This window comes from Vanessa tameamea, chromosome 2 (assembly GCF_037043105.1).
Source record: "Vanessa tameamea isolate UH-Manoa-2023 chromosome 2, ilVanTame1 primary haplotype, whole genome shotgun sequence".
In the NCBI taxonomy this organism is placed as follows: domain Eukaryota; kingdom Metazoa; phylum Arthropoda; class Insecta; order Lepidoptera; family Nymphalidae; genus Vanessa; species Vanessa tameamea.
Window position 1 is genome coordinate 12,523,019 of NC_087310.1, and position 17,239 is coordinate 12,540,257.

At 31.5% G+C, this 17,239-nt stretch overlaps 1 protein-coding gene across 2 annotated transcripts in view; it reads right to left on the reverse strand.

The window, feature by feature from the left end:
* The window catches only part of LOC113402151 (beta-arrestin-1), an 84,131-nt gene that overhangs the window by 65,606 nt on the left and 1,286 nt on the right, over positions 1–17,239 (reverse strand). The window lies entirely within an intron of this gene.

Here is a 17,239-nt window from a genome sequence, read left to right on the forward strand (position 1 = left end):
GTTGAAGTAGAATTTGCGCCAATCTTCACCACAGGTCATACTTGTAAAGGCGTAATGCGTACTTGCGTGCAAGACTATATTATGTAAAAACGTAAATCACATTATAAATATTCATTAGACCAAGAATAGTGTTGAATAATTTCATATGCAAAAATTTGCTGGACGACTTTGCCGTGAATAATAATTAGCATAATCCTTTGGGATTCTACATAAATATATTCTGTCTGCCTAATATACAAACCATTTAATATGTAAAATATAGTTATGACCTTAAATATATTTGTATGTTAGAAACATAACTTAATAAATAAAAATTAAACTATTCCATAAAAATCCACCGCCTGCTAGACATCCCGGGCAGTGCGAGGTTATACATGACCATGCCAGTTAAACTCATGACAAGATTTTAAGGCTGTTTTGATATACCACAAAGCACTGACTGCGAGAAAAAATTTAAACGAGGTGCTTCATTTTGTGATCCAGGTATTCTTTCCACAGAATCATCTCGTTTTTTAAATTAATGTATAAAAAATAATCTTGTATTTTGGTTATTCACCAATGCCTGTTATTCACGACTTCTTCCTTATGACTTTCTTAATTATGCCCGTAGATTTAACATACAAACATTCGGTATTTCCCGTAAATCTAGAAATTGAATACGGCGATTACGTATTGTCAACACTTACTCAAACCAAGATTAAGCTACTAAAGACAATTGAGACCATTACCTATGCTCGATAGGGCGATCGGTAAATAGAAAATGTGTTAAGTAATTAAAAGGACGTTCTCGTGTGCTTCTCTGCAGTAAGCTGCCATTGCTTTCAGCTGATGTTTCCAAGAATATAGGTCAGGTCAAATAGTCCTGGAGCGAGAATAACAACTCAGTACTGTTTTATTTGCCATACATAATTCTAATTGTGCTTCTGAGTGACAGTGGAAACATGTATTTCCGTTTGAGTACCCTTTGCAGAGTGGTGTTGTCTGTTTCGGTGTTGGCTTTATTGTAACTTCTGTTTTAATCGTTTAATCGTAGACTGTGTGAACACTGAACCGAGAACAACATTCCTACTATAGAGGTCAATTCGTTCGCATTCTTACTAATTTTTATGTTACTTCAATTAAGGAGAAGTTTCTCAATTCGTCTGTATATATATTTTTATGTATGTTCATGTGAAACGTGTTTGTTTGTCAACGGATTTTCCCATGTCTAAGGTTGTGCTATCGCATTTTCAACAATATTGAACATTTTTAATATTACATTTGACGAGTTTTTGAAGTCGGTTATTTAAATATGAATATTTTTAAAAACGCAATTATTATAATATTGTCGTCTTTAAAATTTGTCATATTTTTGTATGTTAAATAGATGGTATAAATGACATTTTAAAAGCTGGCTTCATATCAGCTTATTAAAATGTCAAGATATATTTCAAGAAGTTATTTTTGAAATATATACACATAATATACATATACAACACAATACATACATTATATTTATAAAACCAAAGAACTCTTTGGTTTGATAAATATAATCGCTTTGAAAAGACCAGTCTGGTCTTTTCGACATTTTATTACGGTTTCCAATATTTTTAAATAGGTTCCCTAATTTTAACGTTTTAATTTATTAAACTATAAGGTTCTATGGATTGAAACGTGTCCAAATGGACAAGGCGTAGGAGGCTAAGGTCCACAGAGAATTGTGTAGCCGTTAGTCATGTTAACGTATATGTACTAATTCGACAAATATACTAAAAGAAAATGAATGATTCGGAAATATTTTTTGTTAACAATTCCACACTCCGAAATATAAATTTAGTTTTTATTGATTGTCTTTAAAAAATAAATGTTTAGAATTTCAACGCAACTGGTTTCACATTAGAGCCGGATGAATACCGTACCTAATATTTGTTTGTTTTTTTTTTTATAGAATAGTAAGTACCATTTTTAAAATGCGGTTTTTAAGAAATTACAAATATACCTATTTACCGCTCAAATTAAGCTTAAAACTTGTGTTAAGAGTGGGGATGACAACAGTCTAAGGAGTCAGGGTCGATCCTGCGAATTTTCAAATTGTTACTACTGCACTAAAGTAGGTCCGTCCACTCTAACTTATTATTTTACATATTTGAGTGGTCGACATAACCAGTACGTTGTATAACACGATATCAGTGTAGTCCATTACGTAGTAGATAAACACATATCAGCTTGTGATACGCGCTCATCCGACGCTATTATCACTATTCATTTACATGTAATATATTTTAAATAAAAATATATGTAAATCGAAAAATGAAATAATTTTCGTAAAATCAACATCAACAGCAAGAGACACTGCCCGAACAGTTACTAAATAACATGTCTTGGACTCGACTGTATCGGAATAATATTGATGTCTACCTTTGTAGTCTATCATTGTAATAATACAAAATATCGATAACATCAAAAATATGAAACCGACTGTTAAAGTAAACAAATTCAAAATAAATATTAACTTTGTTTTTGTTGTTTTTCGATACGTACTCTTAGTACGTATGTATCTGTATATTGAAGGTTTAACAAATAGTTATTTGTTATTTTACTGATTGAACTACTATAACACATTCAATGTAAGTATTATTATTATTTTTACAAATAAAGATATTTTTATTTATGTGTCGCATCCTCCGCACGTTCGGGCTCAGATCGCTATTACTCCATTACTCGGTGCTCAAATAAACTCGTTAACGGACTTCTCAATATCTTATTTTTACGGAATAAAATCGCTAATAATGAATGAATGAAACAGCTCCATCAACAAATCGATTCCATCCAATTGTCCACTTGACATTTCGATATCGAGAATTTATTAACTAGCAACACCGAGGCATAGTTCTTGATCGTATTAACAAATGGCGTTGCTCGTTCCTCGACATATGTATTATATTCTGTTCGGAAATTAATTCTTGAACCGTGTTTCCTCGAAACGCCTTTTGAAGTATCTACGTTCTTTGAATTGCTTGAAACGTAATTCCACACTTAACATAATACTCTTATAACGCACTTGCTAGTTCTTCATATACCTTTAAAATTTAAGTCTGTTAAATGAAAAAAAAAAACACAGAATACAAACAATGGTGGCTGATTTGAATACAATCAAACGGTTATGAACTTTATACTACTATGTAATCCCATGTTTGTTTTTATTTACGCATGCCACTTATCTCGAAACAACAATGAAAAACGAAAACCCTGATCGAAAAAAAAAGTATATTTATATTTCATATTGTTTTTATATTCTTAAGAGTTAGTTGCAATAATTATTATAATAAGGTACGGTATTGACTATACAGTTATAATGGGTGTGATGGTAATCTTCGTAAGCTTTATCAAAAAAATTACTTCATTGTTTGGATTGATATTAACTATTTCAAATACCTAGCAAATAATATTAATAATAATTTAAATGATGACGTCTTAGACTGACCGTATCATCATTCAATAGGTTACAACAGGCTATAGATTACGACACAAGACAGCTCGTTATGTATTCAACGAATAAACGAGGCGACAATTGAACTGCTCTCGGCGTCTGGAATTTACTTTTTTCATAAACACAGTCTTCTACCCCGATGACTTACTCCGATTGCTAAAAAAAGGATACCTTTGACATCGTGTTGAATTCCTCGAACATAGCTATTCAAATAAATTAACCATTTTTTTCCTAGCTTTCTGTATTAAGATATACTTACGATTCGTGTTAAGTTGATCAGTATTGTTATATTTGCGTCAAGGCTCTCTGTTGTGAAATATTTGTAATAATGTAGCTTATGTTAACTTTATTATTGAAAAAGTAATGTTTAGCATGAAACATCGGTTCATTCAATTTATAAGTATTACATCGTTTTTTTACGAATATCCAAGCTATATTTCAAAAGAGCGTATTATTATGGGTGTATGAAAAATAGGCGGATTATTATTGAGCATGAATGTGCAGTTAACATATTTTTCTATTAAAACGGAGCAATAAATCCCCCGCACAATCGAAGCGGATCGCAACGTAGATGGGCCAACGCGGGCGTGAAATAGATGCGGATCTCCAATAATTTGCTCATTGAACGGGCGCGCTGATTATATTGCGCCATAAAGAGCGAAACGGCGCCAAGCAGTAAATTTTGCGCTTACGTCGATCGTGAATCGAAATACAGTTCGGATGTTTGATGATCTTTTGAAGCGCACGAGTTGTTAAAACAAGCAAATCTAATTTTAATTTACATCAATACCAGAATTTATTCTGGCCATCGGCTTTGTTATATCTACAAATAGAATAAGCAAACCGTCAACTGCATATAAAGTTACCGAGATCCACACCGACGCGTAATCTCGTTAGCCGCGCGTGCAAGGTTGCATGTGAGAATCGGAACTCGAAACTGTCGCGTCGAGAGGAAGTATCCTATCGCAGTCACCATGCCCAACTAAATCATAAGTGAATCATGCCTACTGAACTAACCAGATCGTACAAGACGCGCGTTATATTGTTTGGAGAGTTTCAACTTCAACGTGTAACCTCGTTAGCCAGTGAGAGTAGGGGGTGTAAAAGTCGGACCGAGTGCAGTGGGCTACAAGATGAAAGATCAAGTTATTATAACTAACCACAACTGAATTAGTTCATTTCCACAATCACACGTGTTATATACTAATGTAATATGAATACTAAGAATCACTTGTGAGATGTTCGATTGAAAACAACTTTTAAGCATCTATTTAATAGAATATATTTATGGTTTTTCACTCACTTCGCTCAATTTCAATCATATTTAAACCAAAACTATTTAACAAAAAATCATTTACTTAATTTTACTCTAAACACACCATATCGATAAATTGAAGTCTATTAATATTAATGAATGCGTATATCTTTTTAATTATTCTCTAAAATATTAATTTTCATAAAAAGAAGAAGATTAAAATATTTATTTTCATTAAGAAAGATATGGGTATTCGAAACTTATAAATGTGATAAATATATGTCATCAAAGATACAGCGGCAGATGAATACTTTTGAATCTCTGAATAGATCTGAGATTTAGACTTTGACAGCTTCACCAAAAACGGTTAAAAATCCATGTATATTCATAAAATAAAATTATGTAGCTACTTATAAAACTATCTTGTATATATCATCGTACTTTTCTACTAGTTACCCTCGAATAAAAGATTAACAATTATAGTTTATACCTACTTAGCTCATCATATACAAACGAGTATAAAATAATTTCAACCGTGCAAATTGCCTGTGGCGTACACATCGACAGAACTAATTCATTGCGATTAGTTGACACGGCCGAAACTTGGTAAGGAAGATTTCATCATTATTACACGCGAATACTCACGAGCAAATAGCTCATAGATAAATAAGTAGAACATTAAATGTATGAATCGTATATATGTCGAACAACTACTAGCATTTATGATAACCCTATGAACTAATTTAACTACCGGCTATAAAGTGTTACGATGACATTTTTTATTTAAAACGTAATTGCTTTTATGTTGTACAAGTTTTAATGCTATCTGAACAGTTTAATTGGTAAATGAATGGCTTAATTATAACGTATCTTTATTTAAGTACTCATTACAAATAAGAGAAATTTTATTAATTCATGTAAGTACTTTAATAGTACGTATTATTTTTAAAGAAAAATAATTTAAAGTTTCGTAGCTGCCGATTTTCTCGCTGATGTCTCTTGGTAGAACGCTTAAATTATAAAATGATTCAAATGTATGCTTGTAAGAGACTATTTTAATTTTATTTTACATCCGGGTCTGATTTTATAAAGCAAAAGAAGTATATAAAGAATAACTTTACACGTCGAATACATAATAAGATCGCTAGTGACATAATAAAATAAATTGAGAATCCTTTATTAAAACATGCCCTTCATTTATTCCATGTACTACAACAATTAAACCTCATTATACTATAATATTGTATTGTCGGTTGTCAGCAGCAACAAACCTGCGTGAAAATTTTCACTTCAATCAAAACTACAATTAAAACCGTTTATGACGACATCGTTTAGAACAACATATCGGTTATATTGACCAAAATCAAAGGTCCCGGCTGAATGCTATATAACTGTCTTATCAAAAATATTGCTTTGTACGACATTGCTTAATACGAAATACCGCACGAAATATCGAATTTAAACGACCACATTTGGCTAATGTTTTTGGATAATTATACCTGTAGAACAACCAGCTGAGCTGTATTGTAAACAATTAATAATTAATTAAATTACTACTGAAGCAGACAAGTGCATTGATGTAGATAGGTCTATTGCGATTTGTGCACTGGCTACCAAAGATGATATTGTACGAGAAGTTCAAGAAGAAATTGACGAACTAATGAACAACTTACAGTGGCAACTTTGAATGATGGCCTCAATGCTGTTAGTGTATTACGCAAGATTGTTCTTTTTAATGAACAGTTTCACATGCAGGGAAATTATAACGATACGCTGATTAAACCCCAAAGTAGATTACAAAATGTGTAAACAAGACAGAAGTGTTCCAAACAAACTAAAATTACAGATTTTATGCATACAGGAAAATGACTATGTTCTTTCTTAATATGCATACGTTTTGATTGAAATAAACGAAATATAATTTAATTTCATACATGAATATATTTTGCCTATTAATACCTTTGACCTACACATTCAATAATAATACTTCATAAAAAAAATAAGCATCACCGGTTGTTACGACTATCGGTTTTTACGACTAAATATGAGTAGTCCCTTCAATGTCGTTATAGCAGATTTTGACTGTAGTTTGAAATTCAGTTGTAAGATTCAACAATCAAATACTAACATATGAAATTAAATAAGAGATTTTAAAAATATCAATAAGCAATATCTTATATTTTTATAGATAACAGCAATAACGATTTAGTTCCAAAGTAATCAAGTCTAAAATGGCACTGCGGTCACGTTAAATCGGTGTTAGGTCACGTACGAGTAAAACGAAAATAAACCGGAGGGTAGACAAACATGAACGCGATCCATCTTCACTTGCTCCTTCATCCATACCATCAATAACAAACACGTTGGCATGATTTATTGTATACAAAATATTCTCTTAACAACTTAAACAAACAAGCTAATACCAGGATTCTTTTAATTTTTCTGTAAAATAAAATTAATTACGACCACCGCCGGTCTTTGCGCAAATATTTAATTAAGAACGCGGCAACTTCTTAAGAGAAAAGTGAAAGAAATACCTTTATTTCATATTATAGGAAGGTTCTAGTTATAATTTACTCCGCCTACAGCGAAGTAACTTTGAAATGAGATTTAATTTATTTTCATCCGTATAGACAATAATAAAAGTTCGTATTTATTAAAATATTTCGTAAATTAATTGGATTTGAACCGAATACCATTTTGTGTTTAAAACATTTTGATGGAACTTTATTATCCTTATACAATATACATGTATAGGGAGTATTAGCTAGTATAAGATATATTTATATCTTAAGGATATGGAGTAAGAGGTTGGCTGATATTAAGGTTTTACCATGTGATATTTTATTAATAATTACATGTGTAATATACACATTAAATCTATTGCGATTTATTTGTGTAGATAGACTGTCGAAATAGTGGCCATCAGTTGGGCAACAAGTACAAGCACACTAATAAATTAGTATGACGCTGTCACTCACACCAAAATTGGTCCGTTTGTTTTAGCCTTAGATATATATATAAATCTAAGCCATAAATGTCGAGCCAAGCGATCGACCCGTCCGTACTGTATTAAAAGTGAATACATTTTACTACACCTCCGACGGTTTTGTTTTGTCATACATCTTTTAAGCAACGTATAACATCTTCGAAAGTATTGATCAAATTTTGCCAAATTTTCAAAGAATAAATGTCAGTTTTCATGTATATAAAATATATAATGAATAACTTATTTCGTATTTATATATAATTATAATGTGATATTCTTTGAATTAAAGATATCGTTCACTTAATTCCACACAATTAATAATATATGCTGTAGCAACTTATTTGGTACACAAAGATGTCACAGCATTTTCCTTTACCTTATGATTGTGACCGTATTGAAGTGTTAAGCACCTGGACTGATAAGTTTAATTCAGATTTCATTAATAAATTATGCTACATAAAAACGTACCTAAAAATTCGCATGGATGGACAGCTTTTAGTATGTATGTATTTCAAACTTATTAATAAAAATAAATCATTATTTCGTATCGAAAATTAATAATAACAGAAGTGATGTGATCAGTTCTTAATGTTGTAGTTTCAATGTTAGGAAAAGAGGTTAACCGCCATTGACGCAAGACCACAATTATTGAGACCCGTTTGATAACTGTATTAATGACTAAAAGTTTTTATATAATATGTAATTTTGTAAACAAGTATCATGTAGGGTTTCGCGCATATAGCGACACAGTCGAACCGCAGGCGACGCGTCCAAACCGCTAATTCCCGCATTGAATTGAATTGACACAAAGTGAATTTGTTTATTACGTATTCATGTCCTACTTCTTCTTTCTTAACCAACAATCATGAAATTTGCGTACCTCTTGTCAGGGATACAGAAAAGAACATAGGATAATGAACAGCCCGAGAGGACAAAGGATATCTGTCCCCGATCTCGGACGGGGGGAGCCGCGGCAGGAAACTACAATATATTATATATATCATTAACATGAGTTACGATTTGGCGCCGATGCGGTTGCAGGGTCATGTACACGAAGCCTAAGTACAGCATTGTTTGAAACACAATACTTAAAATATCTTATAGTATATAAATAGAATACATATACAGCACTCGGGTAGTAATGAAAATCCTTTCGTAAAAGCACTAAACCTTCACTTATTTTACATTTTATTATGTTATTAATCTAAAGAACTATCGTTTTAATTGTAATCGAAAATAAACTAACGAAAAACAAAACGTAAAAACGAAAGACGACAATGAATTGAAATAACACTCATTAGCAAGTTAAGCTTTCATTAATTACTAAAAAGCTTTGGTATAAATGCTTTACACTGCTCCCTTAACGGAACGACACGGCGATGTCTTTGTATACAGTATTGACCTGATGAATACAAAAAAGATTTCGAAAGAACTGGAATCCAAGTTACAATAAAGTACTCGATTTCTTGGAAACAATCAATTGACTACACCAAGCATAAAGCGCTCGTGATAAAAAGTGGAATGTTTGAAATTGTAATTCACTCGATGTTATCAAGGAAGTACATCACCTAACGGATCCATCAAAATTACCAGTAAAAGAAAACAGCGTAAAATTTTTAGTGGAATTCTTCGGCATCGTAACGAGCTAGCTGATTGGTGTGACGTCACCGATGTGTTCACGAGTAACGCTTATCTGTTTTCGGTTGGGAGCGCATTCCACTGAGTACTTCTCCCTATTCTATATTTATAGTTCAGTGCTTTACGTTACAACTATATGCCGTAACAACCGTTCCACTCAAGAGATAACTACATATTCGAATCTTAAAATTCAGTTGATGTTTTTCTTATACTTAAGATACGGTACACTTTTATACGTCATAATTGTGAATAAATTCGAACAATAAAGTGATATAAATATTAAGCAAATAAAATATTTAACATAAAAAGCCTTCCAGATTGATTTCCCTAGTTCTTAGCAGGTCAAGGTGTTTTCCGAACCAATGGTAATTTTCATTTCGACTATCAATCAATAAGTGCAAAGCTTCTAAGTACAATGAATAAATAATTTAGAATTTGAATTCGTGACATTTGAAATCAGAAAAAGCTACAGTAAGACCCTCCGGAAACAATCACTTGCGGCATTCTTGATGACCCATGACTGACAACATGATGATCCCCGCTGTACCTCGTTTCCGACATGGGATCGTTGTTCTCATCAATCTCGGTTGGATGATTTGTATCTAAAACGCCTACATCTATTTAGAACGGATCTCCAAGTGATGTAAATAATGAATAAAATTAACGTAATATCTGATTTACTACTTTTTTATTTTAGTTTTAGAAACTATATTTTCTTCAGTTCTCATACATACATACCAAGCTTCGTTACACATTTAAAAACAACAGTAACAAAAAATCACATTTATATAAGCATTCTACGAATAACTAGTTCTTTTAGCTATGATTTACAGTTAAAATATTCATGCAGATTAATGTTTTCTGCTATTTTAAAATCTATTCAACAAAATCTGTTGACAAAAACATAATTTATAAATGATAATTTTACCTTAATAAGGAAGGAAAACTCGTCTTAGGGTATGGGTGTGATCAATGGCGTTTTATATTAACATGCAATAGAAACATAAAAGTCGATTAAAAGGAAGGACTGTGGGGTTTTCATTAAGAACCATATATCAAATTTCAAATTAAAAAACAAACGTAATCTCTCATTGATGAGATTGTTGGTTGGCTATTTTTTACTCAATCGCGTTTAAATGATTGGATGGATTCAAATAAAATTTGGTACGAAAATTGATTAAATGTCGTAGAATATAAAAAAAAAACAATCAGACCGGAAATTGCCCAATTCCCTCTCGTGTTTCATGAAATACTTTTATCATTTCTGTAGGAATATCTTCATAAAAATGGACATGCCATTTTGACCATTATATTATGTATTTAATTTGAAAGTATTGTTTCATTTTATAAAATATCGGCCTTTTTAGAGCCAGTATCAGTAGTCCAGACTAGCGGCCTCTTTAAAGTACGTCTTGACGGAAAAGACCACACTCGACTAAAAATAAACTTTAAAATCATTTAAAGAAATTGTTTTGCTACAACTTCTCACTGCATTTTATTTCATTTCAGTTTTCGGATTCCTGCACGACTCTGAATCTCGTCGAGGATCGTTCATGGTGTTTCTGGGCTGGTATGATGCATTTTATAGATTGTTTTCGCGACTGTGGTCCGTGTCTTGCAGTCAAACACACAAATTCAGAATTGTTCCCTTTATTGGAGTTCATTGTCTACCTCATCGTTCAAGTTGGGTAGGCTACGTATATATGTTTACAATTTAACAATATTGGATTTACTTATATTGCTTCTCATTATCGGAATTTTTTGGAGAGTATACCACCAATGACCATTATTTTGTATCTTTGTACGGCTTGAAGAGTAAGTGGATCAATAAAATATATCCATTTTATAAAATACTTTATGTATTTTATCTCTTACTTCCTATAAATCTATATTCTTGACTAAGACTACTCTTAGTATTCTGAACTAATTACTATAACTATTTATATTTTGTTTTATTTAGTACAATTTTTAAGTAAATTCATTTTCACTATTACTATTAATTACTACTACTAACACTATTTGTCAAACTAAATTCAAAGTCGAACAGTAAATAACACCATTAAACTCCGAAAAGTTTTTTTTACTTATTTGGAAAGAACATTATACTTTAAGCTTTACATACCAACTTTGCTATCAGAAGAAAATATATAATTTGCAGCGTCAGAAGAAAGATGGGCTCGCTTTACTGTACACCAATATACAAAAAAAAAAACATTACTAAAAAATTACATTACTAATAATTTACGTCGATCTCAGCGGTGGCCGGAAACAACTAATTTTATCTACAGTCAACTATTGTACATATAAGTTGTTTATGTTAAAATATTTCATTTCGTCATTTTTAAACGACAAGAATGGTTAGACAACAACGATTCGCCGTCCAAACATAACCTTTTATTTTTAATTTAAAACTCCTTTTTAAATCTAAACGCATTTCCATACTGTCTACTCATCTGTATATAATTGGAATGAATCGATATCAAATATAAATGTATTTAATAATAACAGAACATGTACAGATATATATTATTCGGTGTGAATATAATTTAACATTATCCCAATATTGACAATATCTGTTTGAACGCGTACTGTTGCGCCTGTATTCAAATTAAATGATAAAGTAATTCAAACAAATATGTCTTGACATCATAATATCAACGCCGACGTCAATATAAAATGAGATCAAAGAAACAAAATTTATAATTAACTTTGGATATATCTAACTGTGGGTTTTTTCAACATGTTTACAGTCATTTTTTAGCATAAATCTTCTTTCAAAGTTTAGGACTAATTGATTCATGGCTGTACCTACATTCGTAAAATAGTATCTGGCATCAAGTAAAGATAATACTCGTAAAATGGACAAAAAAAACAAACATCGTCGTTCTGCGCTTGACGTCAAATCGCACAGAGATCAAAGTCACGGTGTTCAAATGAAAATTGACAAGTTCAACTGTTACTATATTACGTCTACCATTACGACAGGATACGTATAAATACATCATACATATACATCATCTTTGCTTTTTTATGTCATTTACAGACAACACGTACAAATCAGAAAAATAAAACACACACAAACTCACACAGGTGAAATACTATGTACTCCTAATTTTACTTAACTACGTTGCCATCGCCACCATCACAGTTAATTGAATTAAATTATATAGATATGATAAATAAATACAATTAAATTATAATAATTTATCCTGCATTAAATAAACATACGATATTTTGAAAATTAGACACATTCGTAATTATAATGGTTTGGTGAGAATCTGAGTGAGAAAGAGTGTAACGTAATTATGTAATGTAACTATGTATATGTATTCATATCGTATGCAATTATATGGTGAATGAATGAAAATATCTAACACGACAAAATAAATACAATACTCATCCGTTGAGAATGATAAACTAATCAAATGTTTGGTCACCATTTACGACAAACATGCCGCATTACTTGGCGCCTAATTATGGCTCACTTAGTTTATATTTGCTCGCAACTTCGTCTATAGCCTATTCCAATGCAAGTAAGTAAAACGATAAACAAAACTTAGATTTACGTATCTCATGCGATTTGCTAATAACTTAGCTATATTGTGCACTACTAAGAGTTTATGATTAATATATTCTTACAAGAACTACCCTCTCCTCAGCCTGAAACGAGCGGAATCACATAAATACGGAAGAGCGCTTAGTAACGGGTTTAATGTTCGGTTGTCTGTCGGTCGATTAGGTTCAAATCTGTTCGTATCGGTCGTGGTATTTACTATTCTTATATACTCATTAACTCTCTATGTATTGCAATATTCTTGTGTAGTTGATTAAAGTTATATACTGACTGTAATTGTATTCGATTATAAATAAATAAAGAACTATAAGTATAGATTAGCCACTCGTGTTATTTATTTTTTATTTAATTTTCGTAGGGTTTGGTAGAATATATTTATTTATAATATACAACACTATTTCACTTAACTACTTATTTCCACTTTAATTTTACTTTCAAAATTTCGATAACAGTTTCGTCTACGTTCAAAACGCCATTTTTCGCAAATCCATGGTGAATATCATAGATTTATCAAGCTCAACCAACGACATCACGTTAAATTACTGTCAAATGTTGTGAATTTGACTTTTTTCCTGTTATGGTTGGAATAGAGGGTACATGTTTTTATTTTTATCACTTCTCTTAAACCGCGTCTTTTCAAGTTGACAATGGTCACACCCAAGGGGAGAATCCCTAAGGGTGTTATTTTTTACAATCCCTCAGGCGTGGCTCGCATACCTTTTACAGTATAGGTAATTAGTTTCATCTGTTTTTGCCATACCTTTTACCATTTTAATGTATGTTTAATTTTCACATGTATCTCTAATATTCTTATCGATTACGTAATACATATCATATAAATATAAACAAAATGGCATCTCGGTACATTTCTAGGTACGCATCACGCTAAATCTACTGAAGATAACAAGACGCGGCCTTTATTTATTACTCTTTAGGAGACCAGTGTTACATATACATATCTACTAATAACCTAACCACAGATGCAATACACGGTAATAAAAAAGAAATGTAGTCCAACCAGACGAAGTTGCGACTAAATGTTAGTAAGTACCTACTACTTAAACAAGAGACGTTATAAGTTAACAATATGTCGAAATTAAAAATTTCTATAATAATTCGTATCTATTTAAAATCTTATTATCTTACACGTTGAAATCCAGCTTTGTCCGCGTGAATAAAATGTTAAACTAGGTCTGGTCGAGATTCTAGATATATAAATAAGGAAGTGCTTGATATAACTTGGTAAGCGTGCTTTAATATTTAAAATGGTATCATTAACAAATACATAAAGATAAAAAGATAACTTCCATTATCTAAAATTAAACTGACGACGCAGATTGAAACCGCAGGATTCGGAGGTCGGTCGGTCCGTAATTATAGAAATAATTTATTGCTTTTTTTACATTAATAAATTTTAATTATCGAGTATAATTAATGCTAAAACTATTTTTGTACAAAATATTACACATTTTTTAATATTCCGTTATACTTAATTTCATTCGAAAGTGCTTAAAGTTATTTAACTCTTAGAGGATCCTTTATGAGTTTTAAAGATATTGAGTTCGCCCAAAGACAACTTGAAATTCGAAACAGGTCTTTGAAGTGGCAGTTTTATTAGACCGCCAATTTTAGTTATTATTCATTGAAGTTTTTGATGTCTCAAGAAGTTTTCGTTTAAACAAGTCGTTAACGTTTTTCAAGCAAATAAGGTAGAACTGAAATCGCATAATATTATCATTATGTAATTATCTATGTTCAGAGATTCTAGTCTTACTACTAAGAGAAGTAAGGCACTTCTTAAATTGCTGATATTCCATCAGGACTTCAGATGTTTTTTCCCTTTGCCTGTCCGAATCTGCATTCGCGTTCATGCTCTTTAAATATTTCTACCTTCCTAATAAATTAAAAACCAAAATATTAATTGAAAACACATACATACATACATACATTCTATATAATATTATACCACTGATGATAACAAACCGTGTTAGTATTTGTGTATTTTCATGCAAAATATATATATATTATACGTATAATTGTAAACAGTTGAAACGTATAATGTTATGCAATTAGATTAGTAAAAGGATGACCTACTGAATTTATCGTCATTTTTTTTCAACAATTATTTTTTAAAATAAGATTCTACCTGTATATTTCGATCATTTTACATAAACTTATAATATGAAATACATTTATAAATTACTGTCCTTCGCCGGGTCTATTTGTATACATGTATACATTGCGAGTACGAACATTGTATGCAAATTAACTAATGTTATGACATTTGTCCATTAAGTCGGAAATATCGTGGCACCTGAGGGCTTCCTTTGCGAGCGCTGTATATGAAAATAGTTTGTATATTTATATGACAATTGTATACATTGCAAATTATTTCCTCAAAATTGTTAGAAAAAAATACGCACTTCTTTCTACGTAGTAAGTACTTGCCCGTGCGAGGCCAGAGCGGTTCCTTATTAGTAATTAAACAATCATACCGTTCCCACGATATAGTTAACAATTTTAATTAGAGAGGAAACTAAACCAGTACTGTGTGATGAAATAGTAATAAATTAACGTTCGTCTTTAACATTATTGATACACTAATCAGATAACCAGTCGTGCTATGACTCAGCTGTTGGATAGGGATCTTCCTAAGTAACGATATTTCGAATACAAAATGTGAGAGGTCAGTTCTGTGTAATCATAGAGTTTGCGTATGAATCGTTTATTAAATTATTAATAGATTATAAGAAAAATATTGTATAAATTAAATAATTTTTATTTTATATATAAAGACAAATACTCGTTGTAAATATTTCGTATTAATTGTATAAGCAGTTTTAGGTATTGCGCAAATAAAACTTTTTTTATAACAATAGAGTAAAAAATATTCTTTGAAGTAATGAATTACATAATCAATGCAGCTTATACGGACAACGAAAAGCATTTGTAGTAAACCTAGAAACTTATTATATAATATAGCATTAATACAATGTTTAAATACTTTATACTTGACAATAATATGGCAAGCTCCGGCTTCATTTTTTATTATTTTATGCAAAATTAAAATATCGTTTAACGCTACTATGCAGTAAATACTCCGTGATACTTAAAACTGTCGACGTTGCACCAAAATCTTGACATCGCAACGTGAATCATAGGCTTCAAGTGCGTAGTCGGAGACGCGCATATCGTAATTAAGGGAGTCTTTCCTCTGTAGGGTGGAAAAGTGCAAGCAAATGAGGGGGATCGTTGCTTGGTGAATCACAAATGCACCTTAAATATGTAGTTCTTTTGACGTGATTTTCAAAATATTCAACATCGCTTATCTTTTAAAGACCTCCATAAAATAAAACAAAAATCGTTACAGAATGGGAAGGAAAGAGTTTAACTATTTTTTTCTATTTCTATCTTTGCGTTAAAGTTTAAACAAAAATTATTAAGCCAAGTGTTTTTATCAGGTGTAATCAACATACGAATATTGATGATACGAGCCGTGCTTGATATTTTATAACGAAATACCAACATATCTGACGTATATTTCATCTCATTTAGTACATCGTCACTAATGGCTAAATTTACAGTGTAAATGCATAAACAAAATATGTTTATAATAAAATTTGTAACCTTTATAAAACCGAGCAAATACGCGGGGCACTTCCAGGGTTCGTATTGTAACTCATAATTCACGTCACGACCGGACCATGAGTAAGAGGCGCGTAATGCAGCCGAGGCCCGCCGCGTGCGCAGTAAATATTAATTAGGACAATCGGCGCCAACTCTTTGAACCATCCGAGACTCATTCCATCTCTGTGGCTATAACACACTAAGTTGTAAACCATCTGACAATAATGATATAGTGGTTTAATAATAACATTAACATGACGTAATGGAAATAGCGGAACGTCCAACTGTTATAAGTGAACCAAAATTAAAGTAATTGGACGAAACAAATATGTTTCGTTGGTCATGACATTTCATAGTTCAACGATTCGTAGAGCGGATATCATGAGATACGCTTCACGATGACGCATGGTCAATGATTATATCGGGCAAAAATATGCCGAATTAGCCAATCGGCGAATTAACTTTCCGCGAAGATATCAATCAGCCAACTTCTTGAATTTTGAAGGGCATCACATTCAAAATGTGCTGCAATTAATAAAAGTTACATATTATCCAAAATATTAATAGCATTGTCAGTGTGACAGCTAGTTAAAGAGTTAAGTTTGAGTGTTTCACATAACTAAAAAAATTATGAAGTACATTATCTTATAAAGGATTAATAATCTATTATTTTCTGAAGGCATGTAA